The sequence below is a fragment of the Prionailurus viverrinus genome, chromosome B1 (assembly GCF_022837055.1).
Source record: "Prionailurus viverrinus isolate Anna chromosome B1, UM_Priviv_1.0, whole genome shotgun sequence".
Classification (NCBI taxonomy): Eukaryota; Metazoa; Chordata; class Mammalia; order Carnivora; family Felidae; genus Prionailurus; species Prionailurus viverrinus.
In genome coordinates this window covers 39584276-39598753 of record NC_062564.1, presented here as the reverse complement: position 1 = coordinate 39598753, position 14478 = coordinate 39584276, and the positions used below count along the sequence as shown (strand labels likewise).

Below are 14478 nucleotides of genomic sequence, written 5' to 3'. Positions count from 1 at the left end.
TGACCTCATCCTTGGAGGTGAGACCAAGAGGTTACCTCTTGGAAATTTAAATGTTAAGTTTAAAAGAATAGAGAGTATGCTCTTTTGCCAAGTGGATAATACATTTTTAGGTATCCATTTTCCCAAATGTACCCCACACCCTTACATAATGTGTTAAGTATAGGAAAAATATCTTTGTCCTTTAACAGGGGATCTAGGATCATGTGTCCCTTAACAGGGGATCTAGGATCATGTGTCCCTTAACAGAGGGTCTAGGATCATGCCTAATTAAGCTACAAGTCTACCTTGGTTCTGATGGAAGAACCACATTCTTTGCTAGGTGGACTGTGGTTTGCCCGGGTTGCAAGTCAACCAAGACAGTGGTGAGGTCCATGGGATCCCAGGCTAGATGTTTGAAAGAGGCGTGGTGGTGACTCATCACCATGCAGGGAGATTTCAACACAGGCTGTGAATAAGAACATTTATTCCAGCAAAAGTCCGCTCATAGCCTGAGTACCTTTGAGACAGTTGCATTTTCTTGATTTTTCCTTCTGAGTTCTGGCTGTTATGTATTATCTTAGGAGGCAAGCTGGATATAAATAGACATTCTATTGCTATTTAAAACACTATGTTAAAGGCCTGAAAGAACCACATGGTATTTAACACAATTCAGGAGTGAGTACTTTTACAAACAAATTTGTTTTTTATTTTTATAAGATCAGGATAGTTTGAGTAAAAATGCGGTATCTTAATTCAGCAACCCTGTAAAGCCAGTAATGTCTTCATTTCACTCCTAGATTTATAGCTTTGAAAAACGTTTTCAGCATAAAATGTGAGTCTGAGGATATTTGGGGAGAGTATATCAATACAAAGAGGTAGTGGGAACAAAACTGCTCTATTTCTAAGGGCTTGGCTGGAGTCATCTCCCAAGTCCCTCCAAGGTCATGGGAGAGTGTCCTGGCCATGGCCGTGCTCTCTCCCGCTGGGAGTCCCTCTGCTGGGAATTAGAAAAGCCTTTGCCACGAGAAGAGCACTATTCTTAATCTTGTATAGAAAGTGGCATTTGTCTGTTGTTTTAAAAATGCCAGTGTCTGCTCAAACCCAGATCTGAAGGCAATTTCAGGGTCATATCAGACGTTAAGAGGAGGGAATTACAGTTTTGGGGAGGAGGAGGGCTGGATTATCTCCTTGGCTCTTATCTGTTTTCATAGTTAAGATTCCATCTTAATGAACTGAAATTTTTACACAACAGTAATGTGGTATTACATTGTGTCCAAGTTGTGTCAGGTCATAAATCTGTCTCTTTAAGTATCATATATGCACTTTCTCCTGGTCTCCCCTCCCTCCTCCCCAGCTGGTAATCCTTCTTCATAACTCTGTCCAAGGTTCAAGTTGCGGAAGCTTAAGGAAACACTGCTATCCCTGGCCATGCATGCCTGGCATGTCAATAAGGCCATCTTTGCAGCCTCCAGGATTGTCTTTTCCCAGCTCCTGAGCGCATGAATGCTGTGCTGTTTGGAAGGGAGCCCATTGTCAAAACCCCCCATCCTAGGAGGAAAGGCACATTCGGTGTTAGGTCATTGGTGGTTTTAAGCCGAAGATTTGCTCTGGAGATATTCAGTTCTAGTGAGTGATTTTCAATATGTTTTGCTTTTAGATTTTCTGTGGTTGGGGAGAGATTTAAAAGAAACATAATTGCCCAAAGAAAGTGTAGGGTTTTCATAGTATTTTAGCTTTAAACCATGGTAGGCGATAAAAAACATAAGTAAGTGCAGACCTGACCCTAAGTCATGGAAGATGGAAAAATCCATCTTCAGGACTGTGGTTATCTTTAAATACATTGGTGTTGTTCCAGGGAAATGTTTTCCCAACTGTTTGGGGGATGGGTAGCATTGTAGAGGCAGAGTGACCATGACAGGTGGGAAACATAATAGACACACGGACAGAGCATGTCGTACATTGTTCTTTGTGTCTTCTTCTAGGCATGTGTGGCACTAAGCTCCCCCCACCTCTCGCCTTTTGACATTATTGATGTGCTTGGCACTTTACACAGATAATGCCTGGGTTTCTGCCTTTGGCGGGGGGTCCATGGGGTGGAGAGCTGGAGGCAGAGGTATCTTCTCTCTTGGGAGTGGCTGAAGGCTCAGAGAGGCTGGACGCACAGTATGGCGTCCTGAATGGGGGAGAGAATGGCTGCTGTGTTAATGCCACAGCAGATGGTCTTGCTGTCTCCCCATCACTCATGGTGGCTGGCGGTGACAGAGCCAAATGAGAGTATTACCAGTGTTGGCCACTGTTACCAAAGGAGTGAAAAAGAACCAATATCCTCTCCTTCTGATGTTTACCACACGTACCTCAGTGTCTACCTAGCAGACTATTTTTCAGTGCTTGGGCCAGCTGCTGTGTTTCTCCTCAGGACCTAAAGATTTCCTATCAGGAAAGAGGAAATGATAGAATAATAGAGGCTTTGCCATGGAGAGGAAATGCTGTTTATTAGTAATACACAGTTGTTAACTATTTAGATTGCATGCAATTATTATTGTTTTGAAATAAAAACATCACCTTAATATTTAACTTTGATTTTTAAATTATAACTTTTTTCAAGTTTACTTATTTATTTTGAGAGAGATTGAGAGAGAGAGAGAGAAAGAGAGAGAGAGAAAGGGGCAGAGAGAGGGGGAGAGAGAATCCCAAGCAGGATCCATGCTGTCAGTGCAGAGCCTGATGCAGGGCTTGAACTCATGAACTGTGAGATCATGACCCGAGCTGAAGTTGGATTCTTAACTGACTGAGCCACACAGGCGCCCCTAATTTTGATTTTTTAAATCAGTGAGAGCGTTGGGAGTGCGAATTTATGTTGCAGTTGTTTTACTTACTGAATTTCAATAAAGAGCAGGAGCTGGTGGAAATTCAGACAGGGACAAGTTTAAATGATAGTAGAAAAGGAGTTGCTGCTGGTAGGGAAATGCTAAAAATATCTAACCTCTTAATCCAGAATAGGGAAGATTAGGAAGGGGAATGTTGATATGGAATATGGGCTTCTTGACCGAATCCAGAAGTATTAGGATGAAAGGGTACTCTTTGGTCAAAATAAGTTTAAGTTTCATTAGAAGAGATGCTATTCACACATGGATTTAATACTGAGAAGGTGGAAAGGCAGCACATATCCATGGCTTTATTGTGTTGGTAGTAGATTCATAAGGACTTCTTTTTTTTTAATGTTTATTTATTTTGCTAGAGAGAGAGTGAGTGAGCAAGGAGAGGAGGGGCAGAGAGAGAGGGAAAGAGAATCCTAAGCAGGCTCTTCACTGTCAGCACAGAGCCCAATGTGGGGCTTGAACCCGAACTATGAGATCATGACCTGAAGCAAAACCAAGAGTCTGACACTTAACTGACTGAGTCACCCAGGTGCCCCAGTCCATAAGGGACTTCTATTAGAAGTTGAAATACAAGTGACCTGTAGGGTTCTTGAAAAGAGAAGACCATATCCTCCCATAATAACAGAATATTCAAGCTGTCTGTCCTATTATTTTTATAGGAGCATAATGCAGACGATTATGAAATAGATTGGGGATGAAGATCCTTATGTCTCTTCCAATCCAGGTTATAAGTTGCCTGTGTTACTGAAAAAAATCTATATGGTAATAATAGTACTATATTCCAGAACATATGAAAAGTCTCAAAACAAAGGATGAGCCACAGTACCATAACCCCCACACAGACCTGTTGGTTTGGTACATTCCTTAGATTCTAGATAGTTTTTCACTTTTATTTTTTACCTTTATAAACAACTTTGCTCAGTGCTATATAGTGAGTATGTAAGACTTTGCAGCATTCTACCAAGGAACTGCGCTGGGTGATGACAGCATGAGGCATTTCCCAGTTGGTGACTCATCTTCGTATGTTCTTTTTTTGTTTTTTTGTTTTGTTTTGTTTTGTTTTGTTTTGATCTTCGTATGTTCTGAGCAGAGCCCAGGGCCCTCGCAGAGCTGATGGAATGAGGCTCTGAGCACTGCAGTTCCCAGGTGGAAGGGTTGAAAAGTCCTGACCCAATAGAATAAGTTCACTCTTGGAGGTTTTGGGGATACACACCCTATTAAGAATTTTGTGTAGAAGGGAGTGTGTTGTTCTGGGTAGAGTAGACATTGGTGCTCCAGGTGCTGGTAATTCTTGCCTTTGCTATAGGGGGTTACACGGAGATAGGAGCTGAGCACCCTCCTTTCGCTAGATGGAGCTGTTCATGAGGAAGAGGATGGCCTGTCTTTGCTATCTAGTGTGCCTTGTGTGGTGGCCCACTGATTAACTCGCACCCCAGACTTTTTAGATGTAGTGGGACTAGGAGATTCTAGTTGGAGGTACAGTTGCCTCCAAACCAGCCGGGCAGCAGGAAAGCATTGGTAAACCCCACAATTGCAAAAGATTATAATCTTCTGGAGGATGTGGCACCATAGTGTTATGGAAAGATTATGGGGTTGATTCCTACTTCTGCCACTCATTAGCAGTGATAGAAGGTATAATTATCCCCAATTTACAGATGAGGAAATTGAGGCTTAGAGAGATTAAGTAATTTGCCCGAGGTTGCATAGTTAAGAGTCTGGCCCCAGGACTGCAAGTTTAAACCTACTGCATCCTCTCATCTCTGTCTGTCTCTCTGTCTCTGTCTCTCTCTCCCCCCCACCCCCACCCCATTTAAGCAGACATTTTTATTCTCTCTGAATGTATGGATAATACAGTATGCCCTTTATAGATGTGTATGTGAAATTGTCATTAAGAATGTGAGCTCCAGAGCCTAACAGATTGGCCAAGTTTAAATCAAGTCCTGGCCACATCTTAGCTGTGAGACTGGGGAAGTTACTTAATTTCTCTGTACCTCAGCTTCTCCATCTGTAAACCAGGGACAATAATGTAACTTACCTTGTAGTTCTTAGAGTATTAAGTGAATTACTACCCAGAAAGCACCCAGAACAGAGTCTAGCATATGATAAACATTCAATATATGGCAAACCACTACTATTTTTGCCATAATTCACTGCCATCTCTTCAGACCACTTTGTGGTTGGCAGTATGCACAGCTTTGTCCCCTTTGCAGCTGCCTTGCTGGAGGGTTATGTGCTTAGGTGGTCAGGGTATGGGCAGATAATGTTCTAGGCAACATATTAAGCAAGATTGGATGATCAGCCAGTCTTGAACCAACAATCTAGGCAGAGATTAACAGCGTGTGTGTTCTGTCCTCTTACGCAAATAATAAAATGAGAATTTTAGCTGATATCTGATTTTGATGAAAAACTTTCATGGTAATTTATAAGGTCTGGGCAGATTTATTTCAAATATTTTTAGAGCCATTGCAGAGGTACAAGTTCTGGGGGATTCATATGACTGTCTACTCCCAAGGAACATTCAGTTTTGTTAGAAACACACAATTACTTGAAGGAGGCTCTGTGCAAGTTTTGAACTGGTGATGAGAATAAATGTTTTTGCTTCATGCAAAGAGGGTGTGGAGAACATCTAGGACAGGAGGAAGAGCCTTGGCAAAGGATTATGATGTAGTTGGGATAAAGAAGGAGATGGTTAGAGCTGAGAGTTACAGGTGGGAAATGGAAGATATGGGCAAAGTGGGCCTGGGTTCTAGAGTTCTGTTTTGTAGTATGAATTTAAGAGGATGGGCAAAGAAATACCATTGTACACTCTTCTTCTGGGAGATACTTTGTTGAATTTGTCCAGAATATATACATTTCTATAAAGGTACACTGGACATTAAAATGCCAGTGCCATCCTGCAGGAAACATGTATGACAAAGACATGTAAGTTGATTTAAAATTTTTTTTGCCTTTTCAGTGAGAACTGAACAAGCGATTTCATTACTTAGGTTAATAGAAAAACCATTTTTGAAGCTAGTTATTCACAGTTTCAATAAATGTAACCAGCCATCAGGTAACTGGCTTTTGAATATCATACTCCAAGGACCTATTCAATACAGTTTTCAGATTAAAAGGTTAATAGTATGTATTGCTTTGTAGCCTCAAAGTTCCCTTAAATGAGTTAAAGCTTGCCAAATGCCATGGCTGGTGAAAATCCAGTGGAGTGTAGATCTTGCTTAGATTTTAGAATTCTTTTCTTTGACTTTTTTTTTGTTAGTTACGATTCTAAAACAGATCTTAATAAAGTACGATTGGTTGAATAATGATTAATCATAATTCTTCTGTCATTATTTTGCCTGAATGAGGTTTCAAAGTTGAACGGAGCCTTAAAGATCAGCTAATTAGGTCGTAAAGCTGATGCCTGACCCTGTGCATCAGGCCATCTAACCAGTATCTGGATACTCAACAATGTTGGGCTCAACCAGTGGGGCTTATTGGAGCCTCCACTGGAGAATTTCCAGTGGAGAAATTCAGGTCATTAAAATTGCCTTTAAAGGCTCATACAGTCTGCCCCAGGGTACTCTTCAGTCCTCATCTTTTGGCACTCTCTTCATTTACTCTTTTCCCATCACATTGGCCTTCTTTCCCAGATATCCCAAGCATGTTTCCATCTTCAGACCTTTGTACTTTGTACTTGTCATTTCCTCTGTCTAGAATATTCTTTCCATGATATATTTATTTCATCCTAAGATGTTTCCTCAGCCTGTATTAGTGCTAAATTGACATTTATTTTCTCTTATCACACTGAAAGTATTATTTCCTGATTTTGGTCTTATGTTGTAGCTCTTCAGAGATCAGTTATTTGTTTCTTGAGATCAGTTATCTATCTTTTCATTCTTGCTGCTTTTAAGATCTCCTTGTCTTTGGTGTTCTGTGGTATTACTGTGATTTATTAGGTGTGGAGGTCTTTTAATGAATCTGTTCTGGATCTGTTTGATCTCATGTCTTTGGATTGGCATCTTTTCATCAATTCTAGAAAATGCCCAGACATTATTTCTTTCAATGCTGCCTTTGATCCATTCTCTTTCTTTACTCATGGAAATCCAACTAGATCTGTTAAATGTCTTCAACATCCTCATGTCTTTTTAACCTCTCATTAAATTTTCCATCTCTGTCTTTCTATTCTTTATTCTCTCTAACTTCTTCAGCTTTATCTTCAAGTTCCCAAATCTTCATCAGTTTCTAGTCTGCTAACAAACATATCCCTTGTGTTTTAAATATCATGTATCTTATGTGTTTTTATTTATAAAAGTTCTGTTTAGTCCATTTAAAAATCTGCTTATTTGGGGGCACCTGGGTGGCTTAGTTGGTTAAGCATACAACTTTGGCTCAAGTCATGATCTCATGGTTTGTAAGTTTGAGCCCTGCATTGGGCTCTGTGCTGACAGCTCAGAGCCTGGAGCCTGCTTCAGATTCTGTGTCTCCCTCTCTCTCTGCCCCTCCCCTTCTTGTGCTCTGTCTCTCTCTCGCTCTCAAAAATAAATAAATGTTAAAAAAATTTTAAAAATATGCTTATTTTAATAGTTTCTTGTTTCATATTCATTTTATCAATTGCTACTTTTATTTCTTTAAACATGATTGTGTAATATTCTGTTTGATAATTTCAGTACCTGAAATCTTTGCTGAACCGGCTTTTTGTGGTTTCTGCTGGTTCTTGCTCCTGCATATTTTTGACTTATTTTGTGAATATTATTTTGCATATTTTGTGAATTTTTTGAATATATATCCATGGGGGTTTTTGGAGGTCTAGGTGGAAGGTGAGTTCCTCTAGAGAATTTATGTTTTGGTGCTGCCAGATTTCTTGGGGATACCACCAACCTGGGACCGCCTTAAGACAGATTTTTGGCTTGAGATTTTCCAGGCCACCCAGGCACTGTGAATTGGGACTGGAGATCCTGTGTGAGGGCTAGATTTTTATGACAGAATTTTAAGGGAGTTTTTTTTTTCTTTCCATTTCCACAAGGTTTGAGACAAATTTTCTTGAAGTCTCTGGGAGGCAGCCACGCTGCTTGTTATTGTGTAAGGTAGAGAAAAGCACTCTTTTCTCAAGACATTTCATTGCTATCAGTCAGAACATTTTCATAATAACTTTAAAATCCAACATGACTGTGAAGTGAATGGTATCTCTGCGATTGTGTAAAGCACAAGTTGCTCTCACTTCGTGCAGTGTGCCCTCTGTCCCATTCTGCCCAATCGAATCCTGCCCAAGCCTCAGCGCCTCTCTCAAATAATCCCTCTTCTGAGAACACACCCCTACTTTCCCCATTCTAATGCTGGATGGCAGCCCCTCTCTGAATTACCATAGAAGCAGTGGTGCATTTATCACAAATGTATTACTTTTTTTGTTATTCTTTTTAATCTTATCTCCATTACCAGAGTGAGAGTCACATATTTTATTTCCATTCTGTATTCCAGAGGGCTCAGTGAAAAGTCTGAAGCAGATCAGTGGAATATTTTTGTTCAATAGTTAAAGGAAAGAATTTAATTGAATAACAGGATGTGAACCTGCTTCAAAGGTAGGATTTGGATGGTTCATAAAGATTCTCTAAATCTCACATGTGTAATTCAGAAAGGCTGTCAAGATGAGAAGAAGCCTTCTCTTAGTGATGGCATACTATGTTATAAGGAGCTTGGACTTTTTTGCATTGCTTTGGTGTCTAAAGTTTAGAGTAGTCTGGCAAAATTCACATCTGCTCATAATAGAGTCAGAGATGTCTGTTATAGAATCTTTGTATCATTGTAGGAAAGTGATTTCTACCAATCTTTGGTTTTTCAAAGCGATATTAGAACCATATGGTTCTACAGAAGTTGTTGCCCTAACATTTATTTGGTTATTACTCAATATATTTTACTCATTTTGTTAAGTTAAGTGAATGCATGTCACAGCTCTTATTCCTTCCCAATTCTTTTCCATTATCAGATGCTTTTAGAAATTTTGAAAAATTATTTTTTAGTAGAACTAGATAAAATACTTTCTTTAAAACCTCAAGTTTTCTTTGTCTGGTACTTCTGGAAAATTTAATTTGTACTGGGGACTTCTTATAAATTACCTGATCTAAATCTCTGAAGATCCCACAAGATTCTCATTAAAAATTTTTTTTCTTAAAGTTATTTATTTTTGAGAGAGAGAGAGAGACAGAGCACAAGCAGAGGATGGGCAGAAAGAGAGGGAGACACAGAATCCAAAGCAGGCTCCAGGCTCTGAGCTGTCAGCATAGAGCCTGACGCGGGGCTCGAACTCATGAACCATGAGATCATGACGTGAGCCACAGTCGGATGTTTAACTGAATGAGCCCCCCAGGTGCCCCACGAGGTTCTCATTTTAATGATTGGTGGAACTGAGGCAAAATAACTTGTCCTGGTCACTCAGCCGTTTTGGGGTGGGACTGCTGGGGTTTGGATGTAGGTTCACCTTTTTTTCCAGTACACCACAGATCTGCAGATTTGGCTTCCTAGTATGATTTGGCCAGATTTTAAATGTTAAGCATTAAACATATTTAAACCCCTCCCCCTCCCATTTGAAATTTAAAGCTCATTATGATATTAACAGGATATGACCTTATAGGAAAGTGATTGAGCCTTCTAGTTCCTGCTGTTTATTTTGTGTTTGGAGAAACATCTGGAAAGTATTATGTTCAATGACTATTACTGACTTAATGACTAATGTTTATGCCCTAGCGTGGAAATCCTAAAGCAGTCTAAAGTAGTCAGTAGGTGTGTTTGCAATGATTGTTGAACAAGGCACTTTCCATGCAGTGGGCACTCTGGGAGGGGTGCAGGGCTCTGACTGGCTGGGCTTAGGCCCTGACTGTGGTGAGATGCTGGGGTTTCAGCCACCTGGCATGCATTCCTCACAGGAAAGAGGAGTACCATTACAGAGGAAGTGGGTGTGGAGGCATGCCGGGTAGTCAAAAACTACAGCCACTATTGTGCTTCTTAATAACCGAATGTAGATGCGAGTGGGTAGTTGGATAGAAGGTTCTGCTTCTCTAGAGAAATGTATGGCTAAAGATTCTAATTTGGTCCTGAAGGCATATAGGTAGATGGAACTTAAAGCCATGGGGTTGGACCAGAACCAAGGGAAAGACCTTGAGGCACACAATAGGCCGTGAAGAAGGAGCTGCCAGGGGATAGTGAGAGCAAGTGCCCAAAGAGGCAGGAGTGCAGGACCTCTAAGATCAGAGAAGGGAGATTTGCCATTTGAGGGTATACTCAACAGTGTCAACACTACTGAGAGCATAGGTCATAGTAAAATTGAGAAGTATTTGGGGTGTCTAGGTGGCTCAGTCAGTTAGGCATCTGACTCTTGGTTTTGGCTCAGGTCATGATCTCATGGTTTGTGGGTTCCAGCCCTATGTCAGGCTCTGCAGTGACAGCACGGGGTCTGCTTGGGATTCTTTCTCCTTCTATATATTCCCTTCTCCCCTTTTCTCAAAATAAATAAACTTTAAAAAAATTGAGAAGTACTCATTGGATTCCTGGGCAAGATGTGAGAACTCAGAAAATTAGAATTGATAGGAGATGACCGTCAACTGGAAATGTGGGTTGAAGGAGAAGAGAAGTAGGGGAGAACAGAAGTATCTGGTTTGGGTAACTAGGTGTATTTTTGTTCCATTGAGAGGGACAGTCTGGGAGGGCAGGGTAGGTCTGAAGAGAAGGGGATGGATTCAGTTTTCATCACTTCATAATTCACTTCCATGGCTTTAATTAAAATAAGTTTATGACTTTGAAGCCTGTATTTCACAACTTATTACATATACAGAGAGGAGGTTCAGAGCAGAAACTTGGTGAATGGAAACATTTAAGGGAAGGGGAGTAGCCTGTGAAGGTCTGGAGGGCCAGAGAGGCCACAGTCAATTGAAGCTGGTGTCATCTGGTAAGCCAGGTGGGCAGAGAGTTTGAAGGAAATGATGACTGTCAGCAGTTTCCATTACTAGAGAGGGGTCAAGTGAGTTAACGACTAAGAAGTATCTATTGATTTTGGCAAAGACTATTACAGAAGACTAGTGGGGTCAAAATCCAATTAACAGAGGGATTTTAAGTGGAAGAGATGAGAAGTGGAGCAAGCTGGAACAGATCACTGTTTCCTGAAGCTGACTGTCATTGGAGTGGTAAATACACAGGGATGTGGTCAAGGAAGTGGTGGTTGTTATTTTGTGGAGGGCAGAATAGATTTATACTGTTTGTGTGCTAATGCAAGGAGGCAATAGACAGAGGGAGGTTGAAGATACTGGAGAGGAGAAAATTTAAGGAGTGAGATCCCAGAGCAGGTGGATGGGAGGAGATACTTCAACTGGTGAATTAGGAGGAATGGTAGAAAGATGAGTGGGATGCAAATGTTTCTAGATGCACACAGATGCTTATAGTCCATGAATATAGCTCAATGAACAGTGAATACACAGTGCCACTTATAAGTTATATCAACTCCCCCTTCTTGATCTTTATCCAAAAATATTTAACATTAGGAAAGTTATTACTACACCCATTTTGCAATTCAGGGGCATTGACAAACTGGCCTGCCTGCTGCCTGTTCTGTAAAATGAAGTTTTGGTGAAACATGGCCATGCTCGGATTAATTCATTTGAATATTGCCTATGCTTTTGCACAATAAGAGCAAGACCTAACACAGTCATTGTCTGGCCCTTTTCAGCAAAGTTTGCTGACTTCTGTCCAGTTGATAAAACCAAGACCCAGAGAGAATATTGACTTCAGATGATCCCTGCCTCCTCCTTCATCTATCTCAGAGACCACTTTTTCTTCTGTGTTACTTGGCGTTCTCCTGATGCTTGCTGCACACTCTTAGAATTATCTGGTAACCTTTCTTTGAGGAACTTTCAACAGCTGCAGTTGTAAATTAGATCAAATTTAAACTTATCCTGGCCCCACCCTAGAAATGTGATTGTATCTCATCACAATCACATCACCTTCCTAAGGAGGTATGTGATAAGGGAAGCCATGCTCTTCCCATGACTGAGGGTGTGCTGATTTATTCTGCTTTACTTGGATTGCTTTTCACCTTTTCTAAGAAGCCAAGATCACCTTCCTCCCTGAAATCATCAAAACCCCCATGCATTCCTTATCCCAGTGGTTTTGTTTCTTTGCTTAGAATTTCCTCAACACTCTGGCAGCATGGAGCCTGCTTGGGATTCTCCCTCTCCCCATCTGTCTCTGCCCCTCCCCCATTCATGCTGTCTGTGTCTCTCAAAATAAATAAACTTGAATTTCCTCAGCATTCAAGTGTCAACTGTTTCCCTCCTGTACTTACATCTTTGAGTATAGTCTGTGTCCTGTGAGAGAGGACCCCCCCCTCTGGTGATGACGTCTCATTTGCTGTCTCTACATCTAACCTGCTGGCGGACAGGGATTGTATTGACCCTGTTATCAACACCTTGAGTTTGACAATTGCTAAACATGTTATTGGTGCTTAACAGATGAGTTTTGATTAGGTTGAAAAACATTTAGGTGCTTCAGAATTGTGCATTTACCATGTGCTAATTACTAACCCTTCTTAACTGTTAAAACCAGATCCCCTCCTGTATCTTTTGAAATCCACTTTGAGTTATTGACCAAATTTGAAAGCAATGTGTTTACAGGTACATTTTCCCTCTGTATGTCACACTGCTCAATTTTCAAGAGAATATACAAAATCTATTAAAATCTGTTTCTTTGCTGAATTTTCGATTGCTTCTGAAGGGGCTAAGATTTTATTTTATTTATTTTTATTTTTATTATTTTATTTTTAATTTAAATCCAAGTTAGTTAACATATAGTGTAATAATGATTTCAGGAATAGAATTTAGTGATTCATCACTTACATATAACACCTAGTACTCATCCCAACAAATGCCCTCCTTAATGCCCATCACCCATTTAGCCCATCCTCCTACCCAATACCCCTCCAGCAACCCTCGGTTTGTTCTCTGTATTTAAGAATCTCTTATGGTTTGCTTCCCTCTTTGCTATGGTCTTATTTTGGCTTCCCTTCCCTATGTTCATATGTTTTGTTTCTTAAATTCCACATATGAGTGAAATAATACAGTATGTTATCTTTCTCTGATTTGACTTTTTCACTTGGCATAATACACTCTAGTTCCATCCACATTGAAAATGGCAAGATTTCTTTTTTTTTTTTTTTGATTGCCAAGTAACGTTCCATTGTATGTATATACCACATCTTCTTTATTCATTCATCAGTCGATGGACATTTGGGCTTTTTCCATAGTTTGGCTATTGCTGATAGTGCTGCTGTAAACATTGGGATGGATGTGCCCCTTCACATAAGCATTTTTGTGTCCTTTGGATAAATATCTAGTAGTGCAATTGCTGAGTTGTAGGGTAGTTCTGTTTTTAATTTTTTGAGGAACCTCTATGCTGTTTTCCAGAGAGGCTGCACCAGCTTGCATTCCCACCAACAATGCAAATGAGATCCTCTTTCTCCACATCCTCGCCAACATCTGTTGTTGCCTGAGTTGTTAATGTTAGCCATTCTGACAGGTGTAAGGTGGTATCTCATTGTGGGTTTGATTTGTATTTCCCTGATGATGAGTGATGAGCATTTTTTCACGTGTCAGTTGGCCATCTGGACGTCTTCCTTGGAGAAGTGTCTATTCATCTCTTTTGCCCATTTCTTAACTGGATTCTTTGTTTTTTGGGTGTTGAGTTTGATAAGTTCTTTATAGATATTGGATACTAACCCTTTATCTGATATGTCATTTGCAAATATCTTCTCCCATTTTGTCAGTTGGCTTTTAGTTTTGCTGATTGTTTCCTTCACTGTGCACAAGCTTTTTATTTTGATGAGGTCCCAGTAGTTCATTTTTGCTTTTGTTTCCCTTGCCTCCAGAGAGACACGTGTTGAGTAAGAAGTTGCTGCTGGCAAGATCAGAGAGGTTTTTCCCTGCTTTCTCCTTGAGGATTTTGATGGCTTCCTGTCTTACATTTAGAGTTTTGAGTTTATTTTTGTGTATGGTGTAAGAAAGTGGTCCAGGTTCATTCTTCTGCATGTCGCTGTCCAGTTTTCCCAGCACCACTTGCTGAAGAGACTTTATTCCATTGGTATTCTTTCCTGCTTTCTCAAAGATTAGTTGGCCATACATTTGTGGGTCCATTTCTGGGTTCTCTATTCTGTTCCATTGATCTGAGTGTCTGTTCTTGTGTCAGTACCATACTGTCTTGATGATTACAGCTTTGTAGTATAGCTTGAAGTCCGGGATTGTGATGCCTCCTGCTTTGGTTTTCTTTTTCAAGATTGCTTTGGCTATTCGGGGTCTTTTCTGGTTCCATGCAAATTTTAGGATTATTTGTTCTAGCTCTGTGAAGAATTCTGGTGTTATTTTGATAGGGATTGCATTGAATATGTAGATTGCTTTGGATAGTATAGACATTTTGACAATATTTATTCTTCCTATCCAGGAGCATGGAATCTTTTTCCATTTTTTTGTGGCTTCTTCAATTTCTTTCATAAGCTTTCTATAGTTTTCAGTGTATAGATTTTTCACCTCTTTGGTTAGATTTATTCCTAGGTATTTTATGGGTTTTTTTGTGCAACTGCAAATAGGATCGATTCCTTGATTTCTCTTTC

The 14478-nt window shown here is 40.2% G+C and overlaps 1 protein-coding gene across 10 annotated transcripts in view; it reads left to right on the top strand.

Moving 5' to 3' along the window:
- The window catches only part of CSGALNACT1 (chondroitin sulfate N-acetylgalactosaminyltransferase 1), a 342341-nt gene that overhangs the window by 90201 nt on the left and 237662 nt on the right, over positions 1-14478 (top strand). Inside the window, exon 3 of one of the 10 annotated variants that reach the window (XM_047856668.1) lies at positions 8313-8413. The exons of the other annotated variants lie outside the window; for them this stretch is intronic. The gene's annotated coding sequence lies outside the window, so the exon portion shown is untranslated. The remainder of the gene's footprint in view (positions 1-8312; positions 8414-14478) is intronic. 10 annotated transcript variants of the gene reach the window in all.